General features: G+C 52.1%; 1 long non-coding RNA gene across 1 annotated transcript; it reads right to left on the bottom strand.

Annotated features, from left to right (window-relative positions):
• Positions 1–3,869: 3,869 nt before the first annotated feature.
• Positions 3,870–11,083, bottom strand: LOC307191561. Its single transcript, XR_013829800.1, has 3 exons — positions 10,717–11,083; positions 10,411–10,616; positions 3,870–4,289 (listed from the first exon to the last, which is right to left on the bottom strand). It is a non-coding gene; the product is annotated as an uncharacterized lncRNA (long non-coding RNA).
• Between the last annotated feature and the right edge of the window lie 470 nt (positions 11,084–11,553).

The raw sequence follows: 11,553 nt of genomic DNA, 5'->3' as shown, positions 1-11,553 counted from the left end.
TCTGCATCCCGGGGCTGTGCAGTCAGTTCCAAGGGTGGGAAAGCTGGGAACATTCAGAGGGTCTGCGTGGTGGAGAGACAGCCCCCCACCCCCCACCCCCGCCCCGCCCCGCCCCGGCCCGAGCTCGTGTCTCCTGCATGCCTCTGTCTGGCCAAATCCTGCTCAAAGCCAGAGGCTTCCTTGGGTGGAGTCTGGGCTGGGAAATAACTCTGCTGCGCAGGCTCTGTGGGCCCCAGCTTGCCCCTCCACAGTCCCACTGCCCCGTGTCACCGATGGGCCCCGTGTCACAGACAGGACGGGATGCTGTGCGACCCACCACCTCCACCAGAAGCTCTGGTCCTCCTTCACCTTCCAGGCCTGGCCCCTGAGCCTCCTGGGCTCCCGGGAAGTAATATGTATCAAAAGCTTTCACATGTATAACTCTCTTGATGACGCAGTAATTTCATGTCACTGCACGTATTGTTATGAGGGCAAAATAGGGACTTTTTCCGCAAAACAGAAACGGAGTTTACCACCAATAAACTCTGCATAATTTCCACTTTATACCTCAGACAGAAGAAAAATGATTTCTAGAGATAAGTTCTGAGATGCAAGAAAAAATGGTCAGCAAAGATATTTGAAAATATTTGGGTAAACAAAAAAATGCTGGCTGCAAATAATAGTAATAATATCTACTAGGATAGACTAAAACATTGGACAAACATTAGGTGCAGCTTAGGAGAAGAGTGATCAGAGGTGAAATATGCTAGAATATTATTATTCTTAAACTTTTGCACCCATTAACAATAACTGGAGTTAAGCCTAAACGAATAGGTTCTGAGTGTATAGCTTCCAAACAAAATATGGAATGAGAAAAATAACTGCAATCAATCAAAAAGAGGGCAAGTAAGGAGGAGGGGAAAAAGAGGAGGGGGAGGAGGGGGGCAAAGGAGGGGGGAGGGGAGAGGAGGGGAGGGGAGAGGAGGGAGGGGAGGGGGAGGGGAGAGGAGGGGGAGGGGAGAGGAGGGGGGAAGAGAAACAGAACTCCTGGGACAAATACAAATAAATAGAAAATATATCAGTAATCACAATAAATGCGAGTTAGATTCTCCAGTTAAAAAAATCACCAGACTAGATTTTAAAGAACTAGCTGTATCCTGTTTGCTAAGACACACTTAAACACAGGACCCAGAAAGGTGGAAAGGAAGAATGAAAAGGATATTTTAAGTAAATACTAGCCAAAAAGTAAAACAAAAACAAACAAACCCCCGATACAACTACATTATATATAGCACATAAATAATATTAAAGCGAATGCCATTACTAGACATAAACGGAGTCACTGCAAAAGGTTAAAATGTTTACATCACCAGGAAAGTATAACAATTCTGAAGTGGCGTGGACCTAAAAATAGAGCCCCCAAATATAGATAAAAATATAGCCACAAAACATCTAAAGCAGAAATGGACAGATATACAAGAATAATTAACAAAATGTATCTTTAAACAATTAATGATTCAAACAAATAAAAAAAATGGAAAAGAGGAAAACATTTAGAACTGAATGATAAATAAAATGAAAAAATGAAAACTACCCACAAAACCCATAGGATCCAGTGAAAAGCAAATGCAGAAGAAAATTTATAGCTTATACACTCACTCTGAAAAAGAAAAAAAAAAGCTCTAAACCAATAAGAGAAGGATCTGTGAGAGACAGTTTCCCAGCCTCCCAGCTAGGTAGGTCATGAGACTGAGTTATGGCCCAGGGAACAAGGGCCAAGTGGTGGGAACTACTTCCTGGGCTGCCCCCTTAGGACTGGCTGTGCAGGCATCCCTTCTCTCCCTTCCTTCAATGCCCAGCTTGATGCCACGCATTCTTGTAGGACCCTGTAGCTCTAGAGGTCGGTGGAGCCACTGACCAAAGGACCCCTCACTCCTGAATGCTTCCAGGGAGAACAAGTCCTCCAGACCAGCCCGCCTTGGGCTGTGATATGAAAATTAACCTGAACCATATTAAGCTACTGAGATCTAGAGGTTGTCATGGCATTTAGCAAATAACTTTTTAATAAATGAAATAACTTTTAAAGAATAAAGCAAATAACTTCTTTAAAATGAAACAAAGTAGAATAACTTTAAAGAACTTAGAAGACAACAATGAAAGGCAGAAATTATAGTAGTGTGTAAATTATTACACATTTGTAGAAAGGGTAATATAATTCAAAGGTTGTCTTTTTGAAACGGCTAATAATACTGAAAAACTTCTGTTATGATTAATCAAGGGAAAAAAAGAAATGGCAAAAATAAACATTAAGAATGAAAAACAGGACACATTACAGATTCGGAAGAGACAAAAGGTACTATTAAATACTTGATGTTAAGACATTTGAACATTTCAACGGAATGTGTGAATTCCTAGAAAAAAAAAAATCATTTACTGAAACAGACTCAAGAAGAGACAGAAAACCCGAATAGTCCTATATCATGGAAGACATTCAGTTGGTCGCTAAGCATTTTCCCACAAAGAAAACAGCCCAAAGTCTGGTAGGTGAAAAGTTCTTGCAAATGCATCAGGAACATTTATAATATTTTCTTTTCTTTTTCTTTTTTTTTTTTTTTTTGCGGTACGCGGGCCTCTCACCACCGTGGCCTCTCCTGCTGTGGAGTACAGGCTCCGGACGCGCAGACTCAGCGGCCATGCCTCACGGGCCCAGCCGCTCCGCGGCACGTGGGATCTTCCCGGACCGGGGCACGAACCCGTGTCCCCTGCATCAGCAGGCGGACTCTCAACCACTGCGCCAGCAGGGAAGCCCAACATTTATAATCTTAACCAACTTCCCCAGAGACTCGAAAAAGAAGGGGGACTCTCCACCTTATTAAATAAGATTAGTCTAACCTGATGATAGAACCACAGGGACAGTACAAAGGTGGAAAATTATAGACCAGTCTAACTTATTAACGTAGAGGCAGAATCGTTAACAAATGTTGGAGAGCTGAATCCAGCAGGAGGGTAATGTTCGTACGTCACAACCAAGGTAGGTTTGTGCCAGAGCTGCAATATTGGGGTCATATTAGGAAAATGATTCATGTAATTCGCCACATAGATAAAATAAAGGAGAAAACCACACAATCATTTCAATAGATGTACGTGAAGGATTTAATAAAATTCAACATCCAATGAGAAGTTTGAGAGTGTTACAAACAGACTCTGGAGCCAGGCTGCCTGGTCTTGAATGCTTAAGGAGCTCTGTAGCCTCCAGGAGCTTCTTTAATCTCGCTGGGTTTCAGTTTCCTTATTTATAGAGATGAAGATAATAATAATAATAATAGCACTTTCCTCATAGGTGTGTTGTGAGGATTAAAATAATGTCTCTATGTAAAGCATTTAGAACAATCCTTGCACGTGTTAATACATTTGTTATTACATTAGTGATTTAAAAAAAACAAAAACAAAACTCTTACAAACTAGGAAAAGACGTAGACATCCATAAAGGCCATTTACAAAGACCTGCAGCAAACATCGTAATTGATGTTGAAATGTTGAAATCATTCTCTTTAAAATCAGAAGCAAGACAAAATGCCTACAGTCATCATGTATAGCTAATAGTGTACTGGGGCTCCTCGCCAGTGCAAGAAAAACAAGTAACTATGTAGGAATTGGAAAGAAAGAAACAAAGCTAGCATTACTTGCAGATGATAGGATTGTCTATACAAAATGCAGAATCATCTACAAAATGTACAAATTAATAAAAGAATTCAACAAGCGTTCTGGATAAAATAACCGAATACATTTGTATTTCCGTAAACAGCTCGACTCAACTGGAAAATGTAACTTTAAAAAGATATCATTTAGAATAGCAACGAGTAAAATACCTAGGAATAGAGCTAATAAAAGATGGATAATGGAGAAATTATAAAACCTTATTAAAGAAAAGAAATTTTTAAACCATAGGATTTTTTTTTAATAAATTTATTTTTTATTTATTTATTTTTGGCTGCGTTGGGTCTTTGTTGCTGCGCGCGGGCTTTCTCTGGTTGCGGTGAGCGGGGGCCGCTGTTCGTTGCGGTGCGCGGGCTTCTCATTGTGGTGGCTTCTCTTGTTGCGGAGCAGGGGCTCTAGGCGCCCGGGCTTCAGTAGTTGCAGCACGTGGGCTCAGTAGTTGTGGCTCGCGGGCTCTAGGGCACAGCCTCAGTTGTTATGGTGCACAGGCTTAGTTGCTCTGCTGCATGTGGGGTCTTCCCGGACCAGGGCTCGAACCCATGTCGCCTGCACTGGCACGTGGATTCTTAACCGCTGGACCACCAGGGAAGTCCCTTGAAAGAAATTTTAAATGGCATAAGTAAATGGACAGACTGCATCCCTGGATAGGAAGATAATACTACAAAGATATCAGTTTGCTCCAAATTCATCTATAGATTCAATACATTTTCAAAAAAAATTCCAACAGGGCTTTTCACATAAATTGACAAAGTGACTCTAAAATGTATGTGGGTGAACAAAGAGTCCAAAAAAAATGTCAGGGAATTCCTGAAGAAGAATAAAAAAGAGAGGAGGAAATTTGCCCTATCAGATATCAAGGCTCAGTATCACTACAGTATTGATAACTAAAACAGCGTACTTTGGATGCATCAGGAAACACACGCGGGACCAGGAAGAATAAACCCAGGCCTATTTGGAAACTTGACTTATGACACAGTGGGCACCATAAACCAACAGGAGGGGATGAACTATTTCATAAGTTGTTCTGGGACAATGGGTTATGCAAGTGAAATTGAATTCTTACCTTATTCTATACATGAAAATGAATTCCAGGTGTATTAAAAATTTATATAGAAGTGGCAAAGCTATAAATCTTAGAACATGCTAGAATAGGAAAACATCTGTATTACTTTGAGGTAGGGAAGGATTTCCTAAGATGTCAAAAGCAAAGCCATAAAAGAAAACAGATTCATTTGACTGTATTAAAATTCAACATGTTTTACCAAAAGTCAATAAAGAACGGGACAGTATAAGCCACAGAATGGGCGAGGGATCTGCTGCCTGATCAGGTCAGTTACTGTCCGTGATTCGTGTGTCTAGAGACCCCTTCAAATCAATGAGAAAATAAACATCTCAAGAGAAAAATGAGGAAAAGACGCAAACAGACCTTTCCAAGAACAGGTAATACAAATATTGGCTCAGAAATATATGGACAAATGTTCAGCCTCATTTGTAACCCTAACCTCTAAACCATAATTGTATAATGGGTCACTTTATCAGACTAGTGAAAATTAACAGTCCGCCCAAATTCTGGTGAGACTGTGGACTCTCGCCAACGGCTAATAGGGGTGTGAATGGGAGAAAGCCATTACCTGAGCAGGTGGAGTGTGGGAATTACATCAGTGAGGGTTCTCTGGAGAAACAGAACCAATAGGTTACATGTGGATGAATAGAAAGAGATTTACTCTGAGGGGCTGTGGAGACCGGTCAATCCCACAGTCTGCAGTCTGCAGGCTGGAGGCCCAGGGAAGCCAGAGGTACTTCCAGTACAGACCTGAGGCCCAGGAACTGGGACCCGGGGAGTCAACAGTGTCCATCCTGGTGTGATCCGAAGGCCCAAGAAGCAGGGTCATCCCTCTCTAAGGGCAGAAGATGGAGGTCCCAACTCAAGCAAACTCGCCCTGCCTCCGCCTCTCCGTTCCATTCAGACCCTCAGGGGGTTAGGTGACGCCCACCCTCCCTGATGAGGACCACCTTTACAGATTCCAGTGCTAACCTCTTCTGGAAACAACCTCACAGACACACCCAGAAGCCATGTTTCACCAGCCATCTGGGCCTCCCTTATCCCAGCCAAGTTGACACAGAAAACTGACCATCCCAGGAATGATACGCTTTGACCCAGCAATTCCACTCCTAGGCTATAGTCTAGACAAGAAACTTTTGTACGTGTGCCTTGGGGGAAAGATTTCATAGCAGCATCGTGACTGTTACAATAGCCACAAACTGGAAACAATGCAATATGCACCAGCAGTAGAATGGATAGAAAAGGAAAAAGAAATAAAGTTTCAAAAACGAGTAACAACTGCTTTAGTCATTAACGTGGAGGTATCTCAAAAAGAGTTTGATCGAAAGAAGCAAATGACATAAGCTACACACAGTGTGTGTCCATCCATTTACCTCCGGGTCAACACCAGGCAGTCAGCATGCTGTCCTGTAAGGATGGACACACACAGCGGCACAACACAGCTCTGTCCTGGAGGCAGAGCTGGCGAGAGGAGAAAGAAAAAATTGCAGCTCAGCTAAGGCGAGGCCTCAGGGAAACCACGGTGATCTATTTCTTAACTTGGGTAGGTAACATGGAGTTTATGTTTTATCATTCTTTAAACCAGAAAAAAAAAATACTTTTTTGTACACCCTGGTATGTACATTTAACAAGATAAGTAAAAGTAATAAACTGTTGCACAAAGCATTTGCATAGAATTCCTCTCTCTCGGACACACACACACCCCTCTCATTTCTCCCTTCTCCTCCCCCGACTCACCTTTACTGATCTTTATATGTAAAACATTGTACTCGAAAGAGTGCTGTTGAACGCGCTAATTTAGGTCACAAACATTGCAGATTTATTCAACTGAGTTGTATGTTCTCTGTTCCCAGTTTTAAGGTGGGTGAGATGTCTCCCGTGTCTACCTCTTAAGCCACATTATATTGCCTTTTACTCGTACATAATTTCCAAAGCACAGGAAAGGCCTTCTCACATCTGCACTGAGTCATAAAAGATAAGATAGGATCGTTGGGGACAGTCTACTGTGGTGAGAGAGGAAACGAAAGAGAGGACAAGACAACGGTAACTTATACCGGGCGGGCACAGGTCCTAGCAGCCCAGGTGCGCTGGTCTCCGCCCTGCCCTCCAGCGCCCCTCCGCGCCAGGCCACGCCCACGCCTCCCTCTCTTTCCCCTCATTGGCTGTGAAAACACGGCCGCAGCCAACCAATGGCAACGACCAAGGGTGTCGTCATGTGACTGGAGACACCCCACCTTTCGTGAGTCCTCGGAACCCCCTGCTGAGAATGGTGGGGGTGAGGGGGGGGCTGGAAGATGGGACCCGTAGGGGCTCAGAATGAGTGGGGGGCAGCGTGAGCTGTGGCCGCCAGAGACCCCGCTTGGAAGGATTCTCACGTGGCTTAAGGCTCTGCCCTTGCCATCCTGAAATTCTTAATTTTTAAACAAGGGGCTTCCCGTTTGCATTTTGCACGGGACCCGCAAGTATGTCACCGGTCCTGGGTGAGGGTAGTCAGAATTACTCTGGGGGCTTAGCAGTAATATCACCACTGATAATAATGTGATGGATGGCTGTTGTAATGATATATAGCCAGGAGGGCAGCAGCGATGGGGACTTTCTCAAATAGGAAAGTGGCCCTCTTACTCGTCGGGTTAGAGGGCCGTGGCCTGGGCATCCTGGAGCAGGAGCTGACCCAGCTTTGGGTGGTACTGGCCGGAGAAGCCATGGGGCTGACCAAGCGGGTACTGGCCGTGGTCTCTGCAGAGAGTCTGGCGCAGCTGCTCTGGGCTAGGGAGGGGCCGTAGGGCCAGCGCGTGGTGCTGCGGGAGAGGTCAGGCGGCCTGGAGAGGGGCCCCTGAGGCTGCTCTGCCCACGGCTGGACCGGGCCCAGGCATCAGGCTCCCACCTAGAGTGTCCTGTCGGGTCCCTGGCCACCAGCCTCTGGGAGATGCTCCAGCCCCTGGGGACAGTGGGAGGCCCAGAAGGCCGGCTGGAGCGAGGACTGGGCGTCATGGTCCAGCGAACCTCAGAGGCAGAGGGGCCCTGGCCACAGGGGCGGCTCTCCCAGGCCCTGCAGCTGCAGTGACAGGAGCCAGGGAGCTGGGGTGGGGGACGAAAGTGTGGCAGATACCTGGTGGAAACGAACTGCACTGACTTGAAGGCTGCCCCTGCCCGCTGGGGGACCTCAGGCACCTCACTTAACCATCCTGGGTCTTGGACTTTGCTCACATGGCCAATACCGCGGTCCTGCCTACCTCCAGGGTCATGAGTGTGAATGCAGTTTGAACGCTGCTAATCCGAGGTCAGGTCATTACCAGCTGCCATGGGCCCCCTTCACTCCTGCTGGTGGCAGCTGAGGGCAGCAGGCCCCGGAAGCAGCGGGGCTCACAGGACAGAGGAGGACAGGGGTCTGGCTCACCTACTCCCCTGTGGAGGCAGGCAGGGAGGGAGGGTGTCACGGTCACTCACCTGCAGCCTGAGGCCCAGCCCCTGTCTGTGGGAGCCAGGAACCTGAGGCCCGGCCTCCAGCCCATGGAGATTGGCCGGGTGTGACGTCCTCTGGGGTCAGACAAGGCCCAGAGAGGGAAAGCACGTTGCTCAGAGCCTCACAGCGAGTTAGGGTAGAGCTGGGCTTAAATTCTAACTCCCAGTTTAATGTTCTTTCCACTCTCCCCCCAGGGAGGGCCTGTCCTGGGACTGAGGCTGCAGACTCCTGGGGCTCCGCACCCCGAGAAGCTCTGGGTGTCCCGCAGGTGCCGTCCTGTCCCAGCACCATCGTTTACCACTTGTGTGTCCTTGAGAAAGTCACTCAGTATCCCTCAGCCCAGTCCTTCGTTGGTGCCATGGAGGTGATCACAGACCCTCCCCCAGACCCCCCATCCGTGCTCACACCCAGAGGGAGGCCAGCTTGCCAAAACCAGTGAGGAATGGCTGGAGCAGGTGGGAGAGGCAGGCAGTGGAGTCCAGCAGTGTGGGGGCCAGGAGCCCCGCCCAACCCAGAGTGCATGGGTGGGGTGGGTGGGGCACTGGGGAAGCCCTGGCCCCCTCCTGAGTCCTGGGACCCAGCGGCCTGCCATCCCAGACCTGACCACCAGGTGGTGCCCCAGGCTTTGCAGCCGGGCCGGACACGTGGCTGTGAGAACTCGTCCTTCAGGAAAGGGGGCTGCGTGGGGCAGGGGAGGGGGATGGAGGGCGGCACCAGCCACCACCAGCAGGTTCTCCCTCCCCTTCGGATCTCCCCTGGGCCCTTCTGGGAGAACTCCGTGCTGGACCAGGAGCCCTGTCCCTGGCCTGGCGGAGGGGGTGTCTCCTTCCCCAGCCACCTCCCCTCCCCGCGCCCTCCTCCCCCTCCCCCTCCCCCTCCCCCCACCATGGTCCTCAGCCTGGGGTCTTCTGGTGTCAGGGCCCGGGTCCTGGGTATCACTTAGAGGGGCTTCAGAGGGGAGGTCGGGAGGCAGGTCCTTGGGGGTCTTGGTGACCCGCATGGCCTGTGGCTGGGGACAGTGGGCAGGGCCAGCGAGACCCAGCCCAACGCCACCTTCTCTCTCGTGCTGCCGTCTGGGCCTGCTTACGTGTCCTCGGCACGTTCCCTCCAGGACACGGGAGGACAGGCCCACACGCAGACCCCCTCTTTCCTCCTGGGCCCAGAGCCTGGTGTCTCCCTGAGGGAGTGGCCAGAGTGGAGCCCCCCAGGGCCTGGCTCAGATGGCCCGGACAGGGCTGCAGACTGGCCCATCAAGAACAGGGCATGGCCACGGCCAAGGGCGAGTGGACAGGGCGGCGGCCAGGCCCAGCCGGAGGCTCAGACGAGACACCCTCCCTGGGCTGCGGGAGCCCTTTGCGTCCAGGCAAGCCCACCTCGGCCAGGGAGGCGGGCAGGCAGGAGGTGGGGAGACAGGGCGCGGCCTCAGTTCCTGGCAGCTCTGTGTGCTCCCTCCCGACACACGGTGTCCTGGGTGAGGTGCCTGTGATGTGGCCAGCGTGCGGGCACAGGCCCTGGGAGGGTGGCCCTGGCAGGGACAGGTGCTTCTCTGCAAATCGCTGGCCGGAAGCCATGGGGAGGGTGCCTTCCAACAGAGCGACCTTCTCGTCCACCTTGGGCTTCAGCCTGCCAACTCCAGCCTCCCCTGGGGGGTGTCCTCCCCTGCCCCGCACAGCCCCAGACCTACAGCCAGTGTGGAGCCCTGCCAGCCTGCACCCCACCTCTGGCCATCCTCTGGGGGGCTCTCCTTTCTGTGTGGACCCCCCAGCCTGTCCCTCCGCCCCTCACCCCCTCCTCCAGGCTTGTGGGCCCGTGGACAACCGGCCAGCTCAGGACCGGCCGTGGAGGGGATGCTGGACGGGAGCCCACCCTGCCCCTCCCCCTGGAGCTGTGTCCCTGCTCAGACGGCGGCTGGGAGTAGTTCTGCAGTCCACAGGGCAGTGGACTCGGGGAGCTGAGTGCCACCATCACCCGCTGTCCTGCCGCAGCTCTGCAGCAGTCCCAGCCAGGACAGCCCAGTCCATCCCAGAGCTGGGATAAACGTGTGTGCCTGCGCCGGGCAGAGCGGGAGCTGGCAGAACTGGCGGCGGCAGGGCTGCCGCGGGGGGAGCAGCGGGCCGGGAGGACAGGCGGGTCCCTCCCTCCACTCCTGAGCTTGCTGGGGAGGGAGACCCCGTTCTGCTGAGCTTACCGTTTTCAAACTCCTTCCTGAGAAGTTGGTTTGGTTTTGTTTTTAATGATTAGGGAGTTGGTCCGTGTTGGCACGTCCTTGCAGCATCACAGGCACTGTCAAGCTCCCATCAGCCCCTGGGGCGGGGCCCTGCCTGGGCCCCTCTGTTCCTTCGCCGGTGGGACGGTGCTGGCCTGCCCCCTGCAGTGGGAGAAGCCGGCTGGTTCCTGTTACCAGAGGGCAGGGGCCAGTCGGGCCATATTACGGAGAGGCGAGGGAGGGCGGGAAGTGGGCTTGGCCCAGGGAGGTGGGCTGAGGAGGTCTCACCTGTTCCAGGTAAGAGAGGTGTGCCTTTGTCGTTTGCTGAATGCTGCAGCTAGCGGACCCACCCGTCCCCCAGGCCTGGCCTCGCCCGGGGAGCTGCAGCCCCGCCCCGCCCCGCCCCGGGAGCCTCCTCTTCCAGAGCCAGGCGAGGCTGCCCGGCCTCACCTGGAGGCCAGGCCCAGGGTGCGGGCTCCGGACTCCCGGGAAGACTGCACTGCGCACGCGCAAGGCCTTTCCCCGCCCCCAGGCCTGAGGAGGCTCATGGGGTGGGGCTGGCGTGGCAGCCGCAGCTAGAGCCCGGCGGAGGCAGCGCTCAGCCCCCGCCTGCGTCAGGGGAGCTGCCGGTGCTTGCTCCCAGCTTCCCAAGCAAGGAGTCGTGGCTCCCAGCCAGCCTTCCCACGCCGCCGGGCAGCTCACACCCTGTCGTCTGGGTGCTCCCCAGCCCTCCTCCGTGAGGGCCCGGCAGGTGGTGGGCCCGGGCACCGGAGGAGGGAGGCCAGGCAGTGGGCTGCAGGGAGATGTCTCTGCAGGCGGACAAACGCTCCTGTAACACGGGACGATTCTGCCCGCCTTGCCGCCAGGCCCTCCCGCAGCTGGGGCTGAAGACCAAAAGGGGCCAGGAGTGTGCTCGCCTGGACTGCCCGGCGTGCAGGTCCTGGGGAGGCCTCCGAGCTGGAGCGTGGCCTGGGCGGGACCGATTCTGGTCATCGTGTGCGCGCAGATCGGCACGTCTGGCCCTGGCTTCTGGGCAGAGAATCGTGGCTCCCGGGCCCCTGCTCCGACAAGGGGCCCCACCCACCTCCCCGTGCTGTCCTGTCTCCCTGGGTTGTCTTGTCAGAA

This window comes from Stenella coeruleoalba (assembly GCF_951394435.1).
Source record: "Stenella coeruleoalba genome assembly, chromosome: 1".
In the NCBI taxonomy this organism is placed as follows: Eukaryota; Metazoa; Chordata; class Mammalia; order Artiodactyla; family Delphinidae; genus Stenella; species Stenella coeruleoalba.
This window is presented reverse-complemented; position numbering and strand designations above follow the sequence as displayed.